Genomic DNA, 20407 nt, shown 5'->3' with positions numbered 1-20407 from the left:
CTACCTAGATTTCTGCAATCAAATTTGTCTACACAGGTAGGAGGTATAATATACTGTCCAAGCATCTTTTTGTTTTATTTCTTGCTGCTACCAGTGTGCCTGATGGTGCTGCTACACGTTAAAGGGAACCTGTCACCTAAAAAACGCCTCCCAAACCGCCAGCATTACCTTACAGTAGCCAGCAGTATGTTCCTAAAGATCCTTTTCTTCCTCCGGCCAGATGCACCAAAATCTAAAAAAAAACTAACTTTAATCCCCTGCACGCGCTATGTAACTGCAGAGTATGAAGTCAAGGGGGCAGGGGCCTCATCACTTCAAGTCAGGATAACCATGCCCCCTTTCCCTGCCCCTTCACCTCTGACAGCCGTGAACGTCTGACTCGCACTCACACTCGACCGGCTTTGCTGAACAGCCGAAGGCTATCTGCTTTCAATCAAAAGCAAAAGGGGCATGGAAAGAGGCCGCTGCCCCCTTGACTTCAAACTCTGCTGTTACACAGCACGCGCAGGGGATTAAAGTTTGTTTTTCAAGATTTTGGTGCATCTGGCTGGAGGAAGGAAAAGGATCTTTAGGAACATACGGCTGGCTCCTTTAAGGTAATGCTGGTGGTTTGGGAGGCGTTTTTTAGGTGACAGGTTTACTTACCGTAAATTTTCAATATTATATTTTTTTTTTATATGCCAATTTTGAAGCCAAATCAGGAATGGATCATAAGACTAGTTTCACACTAGCATTAACCCCTTAAGGACACATGACGTACCGGTACGTCATGTGTTGTTCCGATCACTGCCGCCCAGCGGGCGGTGATCGGAACAAGGTGCCTGCTCAAATCATTGAGCAGGCACCTCGGCTAAATGCGCGGGGGCGGGGTCCCGTGACTTCCCCCGTGTCGGCAATCAGAGCAAACCGCAGGTCTATTCAGACCTGCGGTTTGCTGTGCTTTCTGCAGTTTCTGATCGCGGGGGATCAGAAACTTTAACATGCCCAAAATATAGATTTTCACCCCCCCCCCGCACCCCTGAGTGATTTTATGGCGGCGGGTGGTGCAGGGGGCGGTTGCGGGCGGTGCAGCAGGCGGGATCACGATCGCCCGTCCGCCTCCTCTTGAATATTCATTGGCGTCCAGTGGTATACCAGAGTGTCAGCACATTGCTCTTCCATACCGCGGTCCGTATGGAATGTGCAGAGGTTAACAGTCGGGAGCTCCCTCCCTCTCCCATCGGGGGGCTGCTGTGCCTTTGCAGCCCCCAGACAGGATGGGGTCACAGGGAGAGAGCCCCCCCTCCTTTCCCTTCCCCGTCTGTGCAGTTGTGGCCACAACTGAGCAGACGGGGAAGGTTCCCATGGCAACAGACGCCTTCTCAGGCATCCTGCTGTCCATTGTGCTGAACAGATCTGTGCTAAAGGCATAGATCTGTTCAGACAAAGTGTAAGTAAAATACAGTACAATATAGTGTACTGTATTATACAGACATCAGACCCACTGGATCTTCAAGAACCAAGTGGGTCTTGGTCAAAAAAAAAAAAAAAGTGAAAAAAGTAAAGTTAAAAAAAACACTTATCACTGAATAAAAATTAAAAAAAATAAAATACACTACACATATTAGGTATCGCCGCGTCCGTAACGACCTGATTTATAAAACGGTCATGTTACTTTCCCCGCATGGTGAACGCCATAAAAACAATGAGAAAATTGAAATTTTGCCCATCTGACTTCCCAAAAAAGGTAATAAAAGTGATCAAAAAAGTCGCATGTACGCCAAAATAGTACCAATCAAACCGTCATCTCATCCCGCAAAAATCATACCCTACCCAAGATAATCGCCCAAAAACTGAAAAAACTATGGCTCTTAGACTATGGAAACACTAAAACATGATTATTTTTTTTTAAATGAAATCATTGTGTAAAACTTACATAAATAAAAAAAAGTATACATATTGGGTATCGCCGCGTCCATATCGACCGGCTCTATAAAAATATCACATGACCTAACCCCTCAGGTGACCACCGTAAAAAAAAAAGGTGTAAAAAAAAAGCAATTTTTTGTCATCTTACGTCACAAAAAGTGTAATAGCTATCCCTTTCAGTTGGTCGTCCGACGTGTAGGCAAGCGCTATGAGCTAAGAGATCCTGCCGAATTACCGGATTTCCTAGCTGCTTTGGGCCTACCAGATGTTAATCTCCCAGACTGGAATGCCATTCTGCCACTACCGACACTCTTTTCGGTCTGGAAAGCGAAAAAGTCTGGACCAAGAATGGTGGCCAATTCGCAGGATCATCTACCCTGATCTTTGTTACCTTAAGAGATGATTGTATAAGCTATAATGTGTGGGGTATCCTAATGTTGTGAGCTCTTATTGGTTCATGCTCAGCAGGGGGGGTGTGGGATCCTTTGATAACACGTTCTCAATATATGCTTGTTTGTTCTTATAAAGGGCAGTTGCTGGTTAGATGTCGGGTCACTAGTTCCAAATCAGATCTGGCATATTCTGCAGGACGTACGACATTCATGTATGATCACTCAATCGCCAGTGGCCTGCAGTTCAGTTTGAGGTCCCTAATGATATTCCGCATTGATATACTTCAATATTCTTCTGCTGGTTACCATAGAAGGGAGTTGAGAATTATACTATGGGCTAGTTAGACTACTGTCAGAAAAGATAGCTGATCACATCTTGCGAGGGATCCTTCAGTATGTTGTGCTATGCAACTCTAGGATAACTCTTCAAGCATTAGGGATTGATATGCGCTGACCTATGTATCCTAAATATCTTGTTGGTAGTTATACAATCAGGTCTGGTATATAGACTGCAAGTCGTACGGTATCCAAATATGACCGCTCATGTGCTAGTGACCTGCAGTTCAGTTTGAGGTCCCTAGTAATATTCTGTGTCATTCTACTTCAATATACTTCTGTTGGCTAATATAGAAGGGAGTTGAGAACTATATTAAAGGCTAGTTAAACTAATGTTAGAAATGATAACTGATCACACCTTGTGAGGGATCCTTAAGTATGGTATGTTATGCAACTCTATGATAACTCTTTAAACGTTAGAGATTGATATGCGCTGACCTATGTACCTTAAGCCTCTTGCTAGAAGTTAAAGTGAGGAATATGTACCAATTCAAGGAAGTTATGTATAGTCTCGTGGCGGTCTCTTCACCTGTTACTGGAAGACCGTCTTCATATAGAATAGCGTTTACGCTATTTGCCTCTTTTCTGAGGTTTATTTGGGTTATACGTGTGTATATCCCTTTTAGGGACCGCACACTATCCCCTTTTTTGTTTGTCTTCCCTGTCTGGTGTATTGTATTCACTTTCCTACCCTTGTGTTTTTCCCCTTTGTTTCTTTCCTATTCCCCCCTTTCCCAAGCTAGAGCGATAGGCCTGACACTACAAGATGTCTACTCCCAGGCTCGATAAAACTTGTCTCCATTAATGTTAGTGGACTTAACATCCCAGAAAAAAGAACTAAGATATTGTCAGATTTGCAGAAAGAAAAAGCTCATATTGTTCTGTTGCAGGAAACCCATTTCAAAACAAATCATATCCCTCGTCTACGCTCGAGGTCTTACACTATTTGGTATCACAGCACTAATCCTGAGACTAAGGCTAGAGGTGTCTCCATTGCTTTGCATAAATCCTTTCCTTGTTCTGTTTTAGATTTCAGATCCTATGACAAAGGAAGATTCGTATTCGTCAAGCTAGCGATCCATGGGAGAACGTACACAATTGGTAACATCTACCTGCCAAACTCGGGACAGGGTAAGGCCTTTGCCTCGATCATGTCTGGATTGGACTCCTTCATTGAGGGGGTTCTCCTCCTTGGGGGCGACTTCAATCTAACGCTAAATCCTAAATTAGACACATCCCTAGGCAGGTCCTTAGTGCCATACTCGGCAATATCCAAGATACGCACAATTCTACACAATAGAAGACTGGTGGATGTATGGAGAACGTTGCACCCAAATGATAGAGACTACACATACTTTTCTCCAGCACACCGTACTTACAGCAGGATTGACTTATTCGCCATCTCTCACCATGCCTTAATGTTCCAACCTAAAGCTACCATTGGCACAGCCTTGTGGTCAGATCATGCACCCATATTCCTTACTCTGGAGCTGCCTGACTTGGTAGCCAGGGAGTGGACATGGCGACTTAATGAAACCCTGTTCAAAGATGCGGTTTGCAATATGGCGATGGAGGATATGATTCAAGATTTTCTGGTGAACCATGCTTCTGACACACAGCTCTCCCTTTGCAGTGGGAAGCACTTAAATGTGTAATACGAGGCATAATCCTACAGCATGGATCTAGACTTAAAAAGGAAAGTGAGGCTCATATTAAGAGGTTAACAGAACCTGCTCTCCTAGTGGAACTAACGACAATAAGAGATAATCTTAAAATAGCTATAGATAAATGCTCCACTTTCTACAGGGAAAGGTTTCAGAGTTTACTATATGACAAGGCCAACAAATGTGGTAGCGCACTTGCCAAGCTGTTACACCCTAGACCGTCGCAAACATATATCCCTATGAATAAAGGGACTCTGTCACCAGTTTCTAACCCCCACTTTTAAAAATATTGTTCTGTCCATGGAGCCCTTGTGATTACTAAGGTGTTGTTAAAAGCTAAATCTGCTGGCTCGTTTTGATAAAAAAAAACGTTTTATCTAACCTGTCAGTCATATAGTTAAGGTGCCCAGGGTGTTTCTCATGGCCTGAAGATGCCGCCCGCCGCCGTTGGTGCCCAGCTCCTCCTCTGCTCTCGTCAGCGCCGCCTGAAAATCATGAGATACGCCTCCGGCTCTCCCTCACTCTCCCCTCCTTCTTTTCTAAGATCCCGCGCGTGCGGCAGTGTTCGCGTTATCGGGAGGTTGAGCGAAGTGCTCGCGCATGCGCACTTCGCTCAATGAGGCTGAACCGAAAAGTCCGCACGGGCGCATCAGGCACAGGCCTGTGCGCACGCGCAGGATCTTAGAAAAGAAGGAGGGGGGAGTGAGGGAGAGCCGGAGGCGTATCTCATGATTTTCAGGCGGCGCTGACGAGAGCAGAGGAGGAGCTGGGCACCAACGGCGGCAGCGGCGGGCGGCATCTTCAGGCCATGAGAAACGCCCTGGGCACCTTAACTATATGACTGACAGGTTAGATAAAACGTTTTTTTATCAAAACGAGCCAGAAGATTTAGCTTATAACAACACCTTAGTAATCACAAGGGCTCCATGGACAGAACAATATTTTTAAAAGTGGGGGTTAGAAACTGGTGACAGAGTCCCTTTAAGGACCATAGAGGTCAATCAGTACATCACCCCTCTCACATTGCCAATACCTTTAGGTCATATTATGAATCTTTGTATAATATTAGAGGTCAGTTCACAGATATGTTCCAACAAGATCTTTACCAGAGATTTCGGTTGCGCAGAGTACGGACTTGGACCAGCCTTTCACAGAATCAGAAGTTAAAATAGTAATCTCGTCTCTTAAAGGGAAGAAAAGTCCTGGCCCAGATGGTTTTACAGCCATTTTCTTTAAAAGATACCAGGAATCTCTGCTCCCCTTCCTCACTAAGATATATAACAGCATATCCCCTACATGTCCCTTCCCTAAGAAATCCTTAGAAGCTCACATAGTGGTTTTACCTAAACCAAACAAAGATGGGACTATATGCAGTATCTATAGACCAATATCCTTAATAAACTGCGACATTAAGATTTATTTGAAAATCCTAGCAAACAGACTCAACACCTTATTACCTGAAATCATTAACAACGACCAGGTAGGATTCATCTTAGGGAGAGAGGCTAGGGACAATACCATATGCACTATTACCCTAATTTCACAAGCTCAGAAACAAAAGATTCCCACGTGCCTGATGTCGGTAGATGCCTAAAAGACGTTTGATAGGGTACACTTGCAATTTATGTTGGCTTCCCTAAAGCAAGTAGGCATTGGGGAAAGATATGTAGAGATGGTAGCAGCTTTATATTCACATCCAACTGCACAAGTCCTAACTAATGGTATTCTAGCCCCACCATTCGACATACACAATGGAATACGTCAGGGATGCCCCTTGTCTCCTCTCCTATATGTCCTGTCAATGGAACATCTGGCAGAGGCAATCAGGAACAACCCAAACATTAAGGGAATAGAGACTCCAAAGATGCATCATAAACTTGCACTCTTTGCAGATGACCTCCTACTATATGTAACCCTCACACCTCCATTCCGTCCCTGCTCAAGGAGTTCAATAGATTTAGCCATCTTAGCAACTTTAAGGTGAACATGGATAAGACTGAAATGCTAAATATTTCTCTCTCTCAAGAGGCGACGGAATCTCTCAAGCACAACTTCCCCTTTAAGTGGAAAACTAGTAGCCTATCATACTTAGGCATTCAGGTCCCAGCACAGCTACATCAGTTATTCCCCTTAAATTACTTACCGCTACAAAAAAGAACCCTGGAGGAATTACAGACATATAAACTTAAACACCTTTCTTGGTTTGGTCGTATGAACACTGTCAAAATGGATATTTTGCCGAGGTTTTTATACCTTTTTCAAATTATACCTATACATGTACCTAAAAAATATTTCCTAGAGATTCAAAGGGCCCTCAATAGGTTTATTTGGCACACTAGTAAACCTAGATTGAATAAAAAAGACCTGATCAAACATAAATCCCTTGGGGGGTTTAGATTACCGGATATTCGCCTTTATCATGAAGCGGCAGTGCTTGTTAGGCTTTTAGACTGGAGACATAAAGGCTTAAAGAAACTCTGGAACAATCTTTATCGCCTCTCTCTCTTCAAGGCATACCCTGGCTAAATACAAAGGACAGACCCCCTCAAGAGGAATTCTCGTTCCTTGTACGACATGCTCTTGTGATCTGGGAGGAATGGATTTCCAAGTCCCAAATCACCTTCAGACCAGGTCCTATGACCCCACTTCATGAGAATCCAGCGTTTATACTGGGCATGATTCTATCATCCTTTCTCATCAAAACCACACATAATGATTTAATGAGAATTAGGGATGTCCTGTCAGGTGGGTCATTATCCTCCTTTGAAAATCTACGTCAAAACACAGCATTCAGCATGGCTTCCTGGTTGGGATATGCTCAATTAACTTCCTTTTTTGGAACCACATTCTCTGGAGGAATGGTGAGTCCAATGACAGATTTTGATAGACTATATCTACAACAGGGCATAATTAAAGGTACCCTGTCCGCACTATACAGAGTGCTCCTGGATTTACATAGTGGAGAAAAGGCGTCATTCTTTGATAGATGGGAAACTGATTTGCAGGTCAGGTTCACGGGGGAGGAGGTGGAGAAGATGTGTACGTTCTCCCATGGAATTTCACTGGCGTCACAGGTTAAGGAAAAGAATTACAAAATTCTCTCACGGTGGTACTACTGTCCTACTAAAATACATCAGATGTTCCCTGCAGTGTCAGATAAGTGCTGGAGATGCGAGAATGATAGGGGTTCCTTGTTGCATACTTGGTGGAGCTGTCCGAAAATCCATTCGTTTTGGGAACGTATCTTACAGATCTATGCAAAGTATTCAAGCAGGACAATCCCGAATACTCCACAACTGACCCTTTTATCCCTGATTTCTGGCTCTCTTGCCCAGATCAAGAAAGGGGTTCTGCGATATTTCCTGTCCGCCGCCAGGATGGTTATTCCCAGACATTGGAAGTCCAGTTCTCCACCCACTTTGCTTGAGTGGGCAAGAGAGCTAAGATTTATACTGCGTATGGAAGAGTTGATTGCAATTGAGCAAGAAAGGACTGAATCTCTAGCACGGAGGTGTGACCCTTTACTTCAGTTTTTGGACTCGCCTGAGTTTATTAACTTGCTAGGAGAGTAGCGAGGGTCTGTAGTATTCAAGGTCTATTTTAGGTCTTTTAGGTCAGGTCCACGTTCTTTTACTTTTATATTTATATCAGCATCTTTCGACAATGTTTTTTTCCCCACCACCTCCTCTTCTTTCCACCCTCCTTCCTCTCTCCTTCTGTCACTCCCCATGTTGTTGTTTTGCTGAATGGCGATATTTTCCAATGTTATAGACTTAAGGTCACTAAGTAGGTATTAGCACTGGCATATTGGGTTGCACAGACCATTGAGTATTGCTGGTTTTCATCATCATAGACACATGCAGCAAGATATATACATATGCATTAATATGTCTATTCATTAATTGATGACAGTATGCTTAATGTATGTGTTGTTGATATCAAATAGCCTCATTGTTATTTTATATATTAGACCCTGCGCGGTCTGCTTGTAACATTTATGTTCATATAATGTCACCTCTCCCTTTTGAAATTGGTGATATCAATAAAATTCAGAGTAAACATAAAAAGTGTAATAGCAAGCGATCAAAAAGTCATATGCACCCCAAAATAGAGCCAATCAAACAGTCATCTCATCCCACAAAAATGAGACCCTACTTAAGATAATCGCCCAAAAACTGAAAAAAACTATGGCTCTTAGACTATGGAGACACTAAAACCATTTTTTTTTTGTTTCAAAAATGAAATCATTGTGTAAAACGTACATAAATAAGAAAATTGTATACATATTAGGTATTGCCGCGTCCGTGACAACCTGCTCTATAAAATTACCACATGATCTAACCTGTCAGCTGAATGTTGTAAATAACAAAAAAAAACGGTGCCAAAAAAGCTATTTCTTGTTACCTTGCCGCACAAAAAGTGTAATTTAGAGCAACCAAAAATCATATGTACCCTAAACTAGTACCAACAAAACTTCCACCCTATCCCGTTGTTTCTAAAATGGGGTTACTTTTTTGGAGTTTCTACTCTAGGGGTGCATCAGGGGGGCTTCAAATGGGACATGGTGTCAAAAAACCAGTCCAGCAAAATCTGGCTTCCAAAAACCATACGGTGCACCTTTCCCTCTACGCCCTACTGTGTGGCCGTACAGTAGTTTACGGACACATATTGGGTGTTTCTGCAAACTACAGAATAGGGGCAATAAATATAGCATTTTGTTTGGCTGTTAACCCTTGCTTTAGTACTGGAAAAAATTGATTAAAATTGAAATTTAGCAAAAAATCTAAATTCTGAAATTTTATCACCATTTGCCATTAACTCTTGTGGAACACCTAAAGGGTTAACGATGTTTGTAAAATCAGTTTTGAATACCTTGAGGGGTGTAGTTTCTAGAATGGGGTCATTTTTGGGTGGTTTCTATTATGTGAGCCTCACAAAGTGACTTCAGACCTGAACTGGTCCCTAAAAAGTGGGTTTTTGAAGATTTCTGAAAAATTTCAAGATTTGCTTCTAAACTTCTAAGCCTCAAAAATAAACCTCCCCAAAAAATAAAATATCATTCCCAAATTTTTCCAAACATGAAGTAGACATATGGGGAATGTAAAGTAATAACTATTTTTGTAGGTATTACTATGTAATTTAGAAGTAGAGAAATTGAAACTTGGAAATTTGCAATTTTTTTTAAATTTTGGGTAAATTTGGTATTTTTTTTAAAAATGAGAATTAATTATTTTTACTTCATTTTACCAGTGTCATGAAGTACAATATGTGACGAAAAAATAATCTCAGAATGGCCTGGATAAGTCAAAGTGTTTTAAAGTTATCAGCACTTAAAGTGACACTGGTCAGATTTGCAAAAAATGGCCTGGTCCTTAAGGTGAAATAAGGCTGTGTCCCTAACGGGTTAAAACCATCTGGCAGCCTGTTCCAGCAGAACAGCAGCCCACCAGAAATGGCCAGGGCACAGTCAGGCTCTATTGACTGTAATTGCATCTGGGATTTTGCTGGACAAAAAAAAACAGTGCTTACACAGTGTTTTTTGTCTGGCCGAATCCCATCACTCTTCCCAGAAACAAGTCGAATCCCCACTGGGTCCCATGATAGCAGGGATTTCCCAACCTGCGGCCCTCTGGCCGTTGCAAAACTCTTATCATGCCCGGACAGCCTACAGCAGGGCATGGTGGGATTTGTAGTTTTACAACAGCTGGAGTGGCACAGTTTGAGCATCCCTGCATTATAGTCAATGGGCTCCAGCAGGGAAAGGCAGTATCTGCCTATGATGGATACGAAGAACTCCTACAGACTGATATTCTGCCAGATGGTTTTAAAACTAATGTAAAACTAGTCCAAAAGGAGTGAAAGTTTTTAAAATTCCCAACATGCACATAAGGGTACTTTTACACTAGCAGCAGGACAGATCCGACAGGCTGTTCACCCGCTCCGTCCCCATTGACTATAATTGGGACGGGGCGGAGCTCTGGCGCAGCATGGCAGTTCGCGGTGAGAGGCTGCCGGACTAAAAAGTCGGACATGCATTACTTTCAGTCTGGCGGCCTTTCGCCGTGCACTGCCGTGCTGCGCCGGAGCTCCACCCCCGTCCCCATTATAGTCAATGGGCAAGGAGCGGCAGTCCGGTGGTACGGAGATTTAGGGATTTGGGATGTGCTGACTGACCCCCTTTTTCTTTGCAGTACGGAGATTTAGCGGCAGGACGGATCCGACAGGGTGAACAGCCTGTCGGATCCGTCCTGCCGCTAGTGTGAAAGTTGGCTTACAGTGGAAGGTAATCAGAAAGAAAAGCAAGTATAGCATCATCAAGACGAAGAAAGAATAAAGCATTCACAATCGCTTGGCATATGTGTCGAATGTAATACTAAACAAAAGGGATACGTCACAAAAAACTAACAGACATACAAAGACTAGACAGGAATGAAGGGGTAAGGCAAGGGAGAGGAGTAGAGAGAAGCGGAGTAGTGACCGTCTCATGGTGCCTGATTAGGGAGGATACTCTTCTGTAGCCAATCGGAGACTGCAGAAGATTTCCGAAACTGAAGCCAAGGCGACTAAACGCGTGTAAAAGTGGAGCTCATGTTGTGGTCTCCAGCTCTGAGTTCTTCCATATGGACAAAGAAATCTACTGCTGAAACTTAAGTTATCCTGCGTAAAGTCTTAGGCCTCTTTCACACAAGCGAGTTTTCCGTGCGGGTGCAATGCGTGACGTGAACGCATAGCACCCGTCCTGAAGCCTGACCCATTAATTTCAATGGGTCTGTGTACATGAGCATTTTTTTTTTTTAACGCATCAGTTTTGCGTTGCGTGAAAAACACAGCATGTTCATGCAGCCCTTGCCTCATAAAAGTGAATAGGGCTTCAGTGAAAAAACACATAGCATCCACAAGCAAGTGCGGATGCAATGTGTTTTTCACTGATGGTTGCTAAAAGATGTTGTTTGTAAACCTTCAGTTTTTTATCACGTGCGTAAAAACGCATCAAAACGTGTTGCACTCGCGTGAAAAAAAAAAGGAAAATTTCAGACAAAACTGACGGAACTTGCTTGCAAAATGGTGCGAGTTTCACTGAATGTATCCTGAGCCAATCCGTCACGCTTGTGTGAAAGAGGCCTTAGTTGATGACTAATGATTTGTCACAACAAATAGCCCCTGACTCTCTTTCTTTATCATAGAGATGGGTCCTAAAAACACAGACAGTAGTGCGATCTTAGGCAAGGCAGGTATGTAAAGAAAAAATTTCTTGCCACACACAGGGGCATTACCGTTACACCTAGAGGCTCTGCTCTCTTTGCAACTTCTGCACTTTGAAAAGATTATCACTCCTGGCACTGTTAAAGTACACAGGGCATGGCAGTTGCAGAGAGAGCTGAGCCTCTAGGTGTAATGACAGCGCCCCTGTTGCTCCTAGAAGCTTATTTGCATATAAAGGACTATGAGAACGGAGTGCTAAGGTCCACTGACAGGAGTACCTGAGCAACATGTTTTATGTAATTCCTTTTGTTTTGTCCTTCTGTAACCGTAACTTGTATGCACTGTTGATAGATGCTGTGTTGTCATGTTGATGGAACCTGGTTATATTTAATGTATCTACTGGGTGAAAAGCAGTGTATTGGCTTGACTGCAGAATACCTGAGACTGGTACCCTCTGGAATTGCTGCACAGTGGGTGGGAATATTCATAGCATTCCTAGGAGTCTCAGCAGATAAGGGTGAGGTTCCTTACAGTAGAGTACTGTATCAGGCTTTGTATAGTCTGGAGATAGCCCTCTGTATCCACCTCCACTGAAGCGAGCATAGGCTTAGCCAAACAGGAGTGGGTGCAAGGTGGTGTTTGATTTAGTCAGGGCTGGGGCCATATTGGAAGATTGGGCACAAAGTAAGTTCATAGGGGGATAGAAACTACCATACTGGACACTTGCTTGGCTGTTTTTGGAACTCCCATAGAAGGTAATGGAGCATGGTGGAATTTGTAGTTTCACAACAGCTGGTGTGCCAGAGGTTGCTTACCCATGCTTTAAAGTGGTTTTCAAACTTCAATGTGTTTAAACAACCAGCAGGGGCCTGTCAAGGGAAGTACACCTACTTACTCTTCGACACACTGTTCTGGATCCATGTGTTCACTGCACTTAAGTCCCTACATGTAAATCTCACACAAATATGGTGGTCAGATGTGCCACTGCAGCCAATGACTAGCCGCAGCAGTGATGTGTCTCAAAATGGCAGATCACTGCTGTCACGTGCCACCTAGGCAACATGTTACCATGGAACAGTAGTGAATCTTCACAGAAGTGGCTGGTCTACAAAATTTCCCCAAGAACACATTCAGGAGGTCATAAAAGAGGTCATAGTGTTGATCAAGCACCAAAGTGCTTGGGTGCTCTACCGAGCACCCGAGCACAATGGAGGTCAATGGGAGAACCCAAGTATTAAACCAGGCCTCCCCTGCTTTGAAGAGGGGAAGGTGCCTGATTCATAGGAAAAGGTCAGAAAATGATGGAAACACCACCTAAATGGTTCAGGAACAGCATGGGGGAGGATGTCTGGATGCATCTTGGGACTCCCAGGTCGCTGCTGGGAACGATGTTGTCTGAGTAGTACACCACTTTTACAGACTGACAATAATACACACAAAACCGAAGATAAAAGATTTTAGAGGAAAAATTGTTAGGAAATATTTTTTCCTGTATATTTACTTGTATATAAAGTGCAAGTGCTGGCAAAAATTACAAGGAAGAGGCACTCCGATACAACCTGTATATCACATAAAGGAGGACCTAATTCACATTGTGGTACAATTGTTCAGGTAGTGGGACTCATAAAGGCTATGCACTAAGTGAAAGAGCTGCCAAAAATTACAAGGAACTGACACTCTAATACACCCTTTGTTACACATAAAGGAGGGCATCATACACAGCCTTGAAAAATTATGATTGATGGCCTGCTGGTGACCCTCAAAAACATTTGGAGCAAGGGCCTGCTGATCTGACCATCTAAAACATTATGGGTGAGGCCCTGATGCAGCTTTGGTGACTTTAGATAACCTGGGTCTGGTCGCACGGCCCTGTGACGGCGACGATCCATTCAGATGTTTGCCCTATCAACTTTAGATGTTATTTTCAGCGCAAACCATGGTGACCATGGGTAACAAGGGAATCATGGTTCGTTTCCAGAGAGGGAGCCTGAGAAACAGCTACAGCTACCACAACCAAGCAAGGCAGCATGCGCGCAAATTACCTATTAGGTATAATTAGGTAAGGGCCTGCAGGTGAGCTGACCCTGTAAAAGATTTTAGGTGCGGGCCTGCTGTTGAGCTGACCCTGTAAAAGATTGTAGGTGAAGGCCTGCCGGTGAGCTGACCCTGTAAAAAATTATATGAGAGGGCCTGCTGGTGAGCTGACCCTGTAAAAAATTATATGCTAGGGCCTGCTGGTGAGCTGACCCAGTAAAAGATTTTAGGTGCGGGCCTGCAGGTGAGCTGACCCTATGAAAGATTTTAGGTGCGGGCCTGCTGGTGAGCTGACCCTCTAAAACATTATATGCGAGGGCCTTCAGGTGAGCTGACCCTGTAAAAGATTGTAGGTGAAGGCCTGCTGGTGAGCTGACCCTGTAAAACAAATATGCGAAGGCCTTCAGGTGAACTAACCCTCTAAAAAATGATATGCAAGGGCCTGCTGGTGAGCTGACCCTGTAAAAAATTATATGCTAGGGCCTGCTGGTGAGCTGACCCTGTAAATGATTTTAGGTGCGGGACTACTGGTGAGCTGACCCTGTAAAAGATTGTAGGTGCGGGCCTGCTGGTGAGCTGACCCTCTAAAACATTATATGCGAGGGCCTTCAGGTGAGCTGGCCCTGTAAAAGATTTTAGGTGCGGGACTACTGGTGAGCTGACCCTGTAAAAGATTGTAGGTGAAGGCCTGCTGGTGAGCTGACCCTGTAAAACATTATATGCGAGGGCCTTCAGGTGAACTGACCCTCTAAAAAATGATATGCAAGGGCCTGCTGGTGAGATGACCCTGTAAAACATTATATGCGAGGGCCTGCTGGTGAGCTGACACTCTAAAAAATTATATGCGAGGGCCTGCTAGTGAGCTGACCCTGTAAAACATTATATGCGAAGGCCTGCTGGTGAGCTGACCCTCTAAAAAATTATATGCGAGGCCTGCTATTAAGCTGACCCTATGAAAGATTTTAGGTGCGGGCGTGCTGGTGAGCTGACCCTCTAAAAGGTTGTAGGTGAGAGCCTGCAGGTGAGATGACCCTCTAAAACATTATAGGCGAGGGCCTTCAGGTGAGCTGGCCCTGTAAAAGATTTTAGGTGCAGGACTACTGGTGAGCTGACCCTGTAAAAGATTTTAGGTGCGGGCCTGCTGGTGAGCTGACCCTCTGAAACATTATATGCGAGGGCCTTCAGGTGAGCTGACCCTGTAAAAGATCGTAGGTGAAGGCCTGCTGGTGAGCTGACCCTGTAAAACATTATATGTGAGGGCCTTCAGATGAGCTGACCCTCTAAAAAATTATATGCGAGGGCCTGCTGGTGAGCTGACCCTGTAAAACATTGTAGGTGAGGGCCTGCTGGTGAGCTGACCCTGTAAAACATTGTAGGTGAGGGCCTGCTGGTGAGCTGACCCTGTAAAACATTGTAGGTGAGGGCCTGCTGGTGAGCTGACCCTGTAAAACATGATATGCGAAGGGCGTATATGCGAGGGCATTATATGCGACGAATATGCATGTGTTGATATGATGGAAGAGGAGAAGGAGGATGAGAAAAGGAAGATTCAACCATATACCCTTGTTTGTGGTGGAAGGGGTGCATGGGAATACAGTGTATTTAGTACATTATAAACAACGCATTTAAAGTTCCTTTGTGTTCATCAGCTTTCCTCTGGTGGAGTCAAGGAGTCAAGAAGTCATGGTCATTCCAGGTCTTGTTAATTTTTATAAGAGTCAACCTGTCAGCATTTTCAGTTGACAGGCGGATATGCTTATCTGTTATAATGCCACCAGCAGCACTAAATACCTGCTCAGACAAAACGCTGGCGGCAGGGCAGGCCAGCACCTCCAAGTCGTAGAGCGCAAGTTCGTGTCACGTGTCCAGCTTGGACACCCAGTAGTTGTAAGGCACTGAGGGATCATTGAGGATGCTGACACGGTCTGCTATGTACTCCTTCACCATCTTCCAAAATGTTGCCCTCCTTGTGACACTAGGCCGCGCATCAGGTTGAGGGTGCTGGCGAGGTGTCAAGAAACTGTCCCAGGCTTTGGATAGTGTTGCCCTGCCTCTGTTGGAACTGCTGGGTGTTCCCCTTGTCTCCCCTCTTCGGTTGGCCAAGGAACTACGGACTCTGCCGCCAGCATTGTCAGATGGAAATTTATGGAGCAATTTTTCAACAAGGATCTTCTGGTATTGCACTGTTTTGCTCGTCCTCTCCACCAGAGGAATGAGAGATGAGAAGTTCGTTGAAGCGGGGGTCGAGTATGGTAAAAAAAAACTGTAATCCGCGTTGTCTAAAATGCGTATAACACGAAGGTCGCGGGAAAGGCAGCCTAACATGAAGTCAGCCATGTGTGCCAGAGTACCAACAGGCAAGACTTTACTGTCGTCATCAGGAGGATCACTCTCAATCTCCTCATCCTCTTCTGCCCACCCACACTGAACAGATGGAATTAAACTTCCATGGGTACTACCCTCTGTAGTGGAGGCAACCCTCTCCTGATCCTCTTCCTCCTCTTAATCGTCCAATTCGTGCTGAGAATACGAACTGAGGGTGGTTTGGCTATCACCCTGTGTAACGTCTTCCCCATTTCCACCTCTTCCACATGCAAAGCGTCGTCCTTAATTGTGAGAAGCGAGCGTTTGAGTAGACACAGAAGTGATAGCGTTATTGCCTATCACCATCTGTGTTAATTCCTCAAAGTTTCTTAAAACCTTACAGAGGGCAGACATCCATGCCCTCTGCTGCTCACAAAGCCTGGCCAACATGTGGAACGTGGAGTTTCAGCGCGTGCTCACGTCACACAACAGCCGGTGAGCTGGCAATTTCAAGCGCTGCAGCAGCGTTGAAAGACCGGCTGAAGCTGTCGATGACTTGCGGAAATGTGCACACACGCGGCGCACCTTCACCAGTAGCTCAGGCAACTTGGGGTAGGTTTTTATGAACCGCTGAACCACAAGGTTAAACACGTGGGCTAGGCATGGGATGTGTCTGAGCTTGCCGAGCTCCAAAGCTGCCACCAAGTTACGGCCATTATCAGACACAACCATGCCTGGTTGTAGCTTGAGTGGCAAGAGCCACAGCTCAGTCTGATCTCTTATCCCCTGCCACAGCTCTGCAGTGGTGTGCTGTTTGTCCCCTAAGCATATCAGCTTCAGCATGGCATGTTTGCCGCTTCCCCACTGCAGTGCTACACCGCTTCTAGCTACCAACTGATGACTGACTGGTGCTGCACACAGATAATTCGGAGGTGGAAGTGGAGGAGGAGGCGGAGGAGAAGTGGGGTTTGGAGCCACTAACGTAGGTGCTGGCGGAAACCCTGATCGACGTAGGGCCAGCAATCCTTGGCGTCAGTAGCACCTGTACCACCCCAGGGTAAGTCTCGCTTCCGGCCTCCACAATATTCACCCAGTGTGCCGTCAGAGAAATGTAGCGTCCCTGTCCGAATGCACTTGTCCATGGTTAAGTGGACCTTTCCAGTAACTGCGTTGGTCAGGACACATGTTGGTGTAAGGCGGGCACGGCACACCTTGAAAAATAGTGGCGGCTGGAGACTGAGTAACGCGGGACGGCTGCCGACATGAGGCTGCGGAAGGCCCCAGTGTCCACCAGCCTAAATGGCAACATTTCCAGGGCCAGTAATTTGGACAGCTGCTCATTTAGTGCTATGGCCTGTGGGTGGGTGGCTGGGTATTTTCGCTCGAGTTCAAAGGCCTGGGCTAAGGACAGTTGGACACTGCGCTGGGACGCGGAAGTGGATGTGGTCACTGATGGTGCTTGCTAAGGTCTAGGTACAGGCTGGGAGGCTTCCGGGCCTGCGCCTTTGACAGGTGATTGGCCAGCACATTGTGGACCCAGGCGTTTGTCCCACTTATTACGGTGCTTGGATGCCATGTGGAGGATCATGCTGGTGGTGTGAGGTTGCTAGTGTTCACGCCCCGGCCCATTTTCGTATGGCACAGGTTGCAAATTACTATTCTTTTGTCGGCCGCACTGGTAAGGTAGATTTCCGCCAGGGGGTGCCCCGACAGCTCTGTGGAACAGTTGCGGGCCTGCTTGGTGTGGCCCGCCTTCTCCCTTTTGGCACCCCACTGCCTCTTCCAGCCTGTTGTGGTGCTGCAGATCCCTCCCCCTCTGTACTGCTGCCCCCGAACATTTCATCTTGGACAGATCGTGGTTTTTTCACCTCCTCAATGCCCATGGTTGCTCTGACAGCGCCCAATAATTCCTCCATGTCCTCAGATGAGAAGAAGTATTTCTTACTATCTTCCACAATTTCTCCCTCAGACAGGGCGTCAATATCTACGTTCTGTCTAGAGGTGGAAACCTCCTCGTCCATGTCCTCTGAGTCAGAGGAGGATGGAACAGACACCTTAGGTTGTTTTGCCGGTGGTGTTGGAGGGACAGATCTGAGAGAGGCCACGGAGGACTTTATTTCGCTCTGAATCAAGGATTTGACTTCCATGAGTATGGATGCTTTACAAGATCATTGATGCAAACTTGGCAGAGTTTCTTTTTGTGATTTTCTGGAAGCCTCTTGCTACAAGTCGCACACTTAGGGACTTTAGTTTTAGTTCTGGGCTCTTTTACTCCCTATAAGAGAGGAGTAACCAGGTATCAATAGACAAGACAAGTATAGCAGGTCGGTATGATACACAATTTTTTTCTGCCCACAGGGGAACTCACGGTTGGAGTAGCCGAGGAGGCTTCAGAAGATTCCATCTGGACTGCAGGGGCGTCAGGGAAAGACCTCTGGAGCTTGGACACACTCAGAGGGAGGCCCAGTCGTGTTCCACCGCATCTTCAGACTGCCGCCTCTAAATGCCCAGAGCGGTGTCTAATGTCATTGTAGTGCGCGCGCGTCCAGTCCAAGCTCCACCCCCCCCAGCCTCCTACCGGTCCGTAGCAGAGTGCAACGCTGAGGCTTTTGTACAGGGAGTCGGCGTACAGCGTGTCTCTGCGGTGCGCGGTCAGCTTCCTCAACCTAGGGAAGGGGGACCCAACGCTATGAGAAGAGATACAGGCCCCTGCTGACAGGGATGAGATGCAGCTCCATTGTTATCCTTTGGACTCAACAGCAGGAGGGCAGAGGGAAGGGACAGAGATCCTTAAGGTATTTAAAATCATAAAAAGTAGAAAAAATATATATATAAAGTCTTCACCTCCACCAGAAGGACTCTCTGTGAGGTGCCCCTGTAGGGACAGGAAACACTGAGGGTGAGAGTGGGTGGTGGCCTTTTAAACTCTGTGTTCCTGCCCCTACAGAGGTCAAGGGGTCAATCTCATGGTAGAGCCATCATGGTGGACGAAATGGAAAATGATGATTACACTTACCGGTAATCGGATTTTCCTGACCCCACGACAGCACCTTAGAGAGATGGCTCCGCCCCAGGACAGGAAACCTGCAGAATAAAAAGGTGGAGCCGCTCTCCCACCTCCAGTGAGTTTCCAGAGCATGAGAGGGACTCCCCCTTACGTTAGTTTAACTTTTACATACTATATATATATATATATTTTATTTTTTGCAACACCCGTGAACACACAGACTTACACCAATAAGGAGGGAATAAAGAGGTGCTGTCGTGGGGTCAGGAAAATCTGATTACCGGTAAGTGTAATCATCATTTTTTCCCTCCCCCACGACAGCACCTTAGAGAGAGATTTCAGAGATCATCCTCAGGGTGGGTGACAGAACTCAAGACCTTAGTGCCAAAGAGAAGGTCAGAAATAGAGTCAAGCTGAAGCCTATAGTGCTTATAAAAGGTGGACGGAGAAGACCAGGTGGCCGCCGGAAAGATCTGTTCAATAGATACGCTGGCCCTCTCTGCCCAAGAAGTAGACACCGCCCTCGTGGAGTGAGCCCTCACAGAAATAGGGGGAGACACACCGGATACTGAATACGCCAAGGATATAGCTTCTCTGATCCACCGGGCAATAGAAGCCTTAGAGGCAGTATTACCTTTTCTAGCCCCACCGAACAGAACAAATAAGGCAGAGGACTTCCTCCAGTCTTTAGTCACCTCCAGGTACTGCAAAATACACCTCCTGACATCCAGGGAATGCAGCTCCTTCTCTCTGTCATCTTTTGGTTCTGAAAAGAAAGCTGGGAGAACTACCTCCTGAGCCCTATTAATCCTAGAAGGAACCTTCGGCATAAAACCAGGATCTGGTCTGAGAACCACTCTGTCCTCTCTGATGGACATAAAAGGGGGGTTAATAGAGAGGGCCTGAATCTCCCCAACCCTTCTGGCTGATGTTAAAGCTACCAGCAAAACTAGCTTAAGGGAAAGTACTTTAACCGAGCAAGAGGCTAAAGGTTCAAAGGGATGTCTGGTAAGGGCGTTAAGCACTAAGTTAAGGTCCCAGGGAGGAAATCTAGGGCCTGCTACTGGCGTAATCCTATCCACTGCCTTAAAAAACCTAACCACCCAAGGGTCCATGGCTAAACTTCTTCTCCCCAGAACCGATAAAGCTGACACCTGCACTTTTAGTGTACTTTTTGCCAACCCGAGGGACAATCTCCTCTGTAAAAAATCCAACACCTGAACTACAGAAAAATCTAACGGCCAGGAAACCCCTTCTGCGCCTATTAAGGACAGGCCTTTCTCCATACTCGTGCATAAATAACATTCGTCACCTCCTTCCTACTTTTCATCAAAGTGGAAATGACCTCCTCAGAGAATCCCTGACTAGCTAAAAATTACCTCTCAAATTCCATGCCGAAAGATGTAGAGACCCTACTTCCGGATGGAACACTGGACCCTGAGATAATAGGTTTGGAATTCCTGGCAGGATCCACGGATCTGAAACTGACATTGCTCTCAACAGGGAAAACCACGCCCTCTTCGGCCAGAAGGGGGCTATCAGGATTACCCTTGCCCCTT

Source organism: Bufo gargarizans, chromosome 1 (genome assembly GCF_014858855.1).
Source record: "Bufo gargarizans isolate SCDJY-AF-19 chromosome 1, ASM1485885v1, whole genome shotgun sequence".
NCBI lineage: Eukaryota > Metazoa > Chordata > Amphibia > Anura > Bufonidae > Bufo > Bufo gargarizans.
This window is presented reverse-complemented; position numbering follows the sequence as displayed.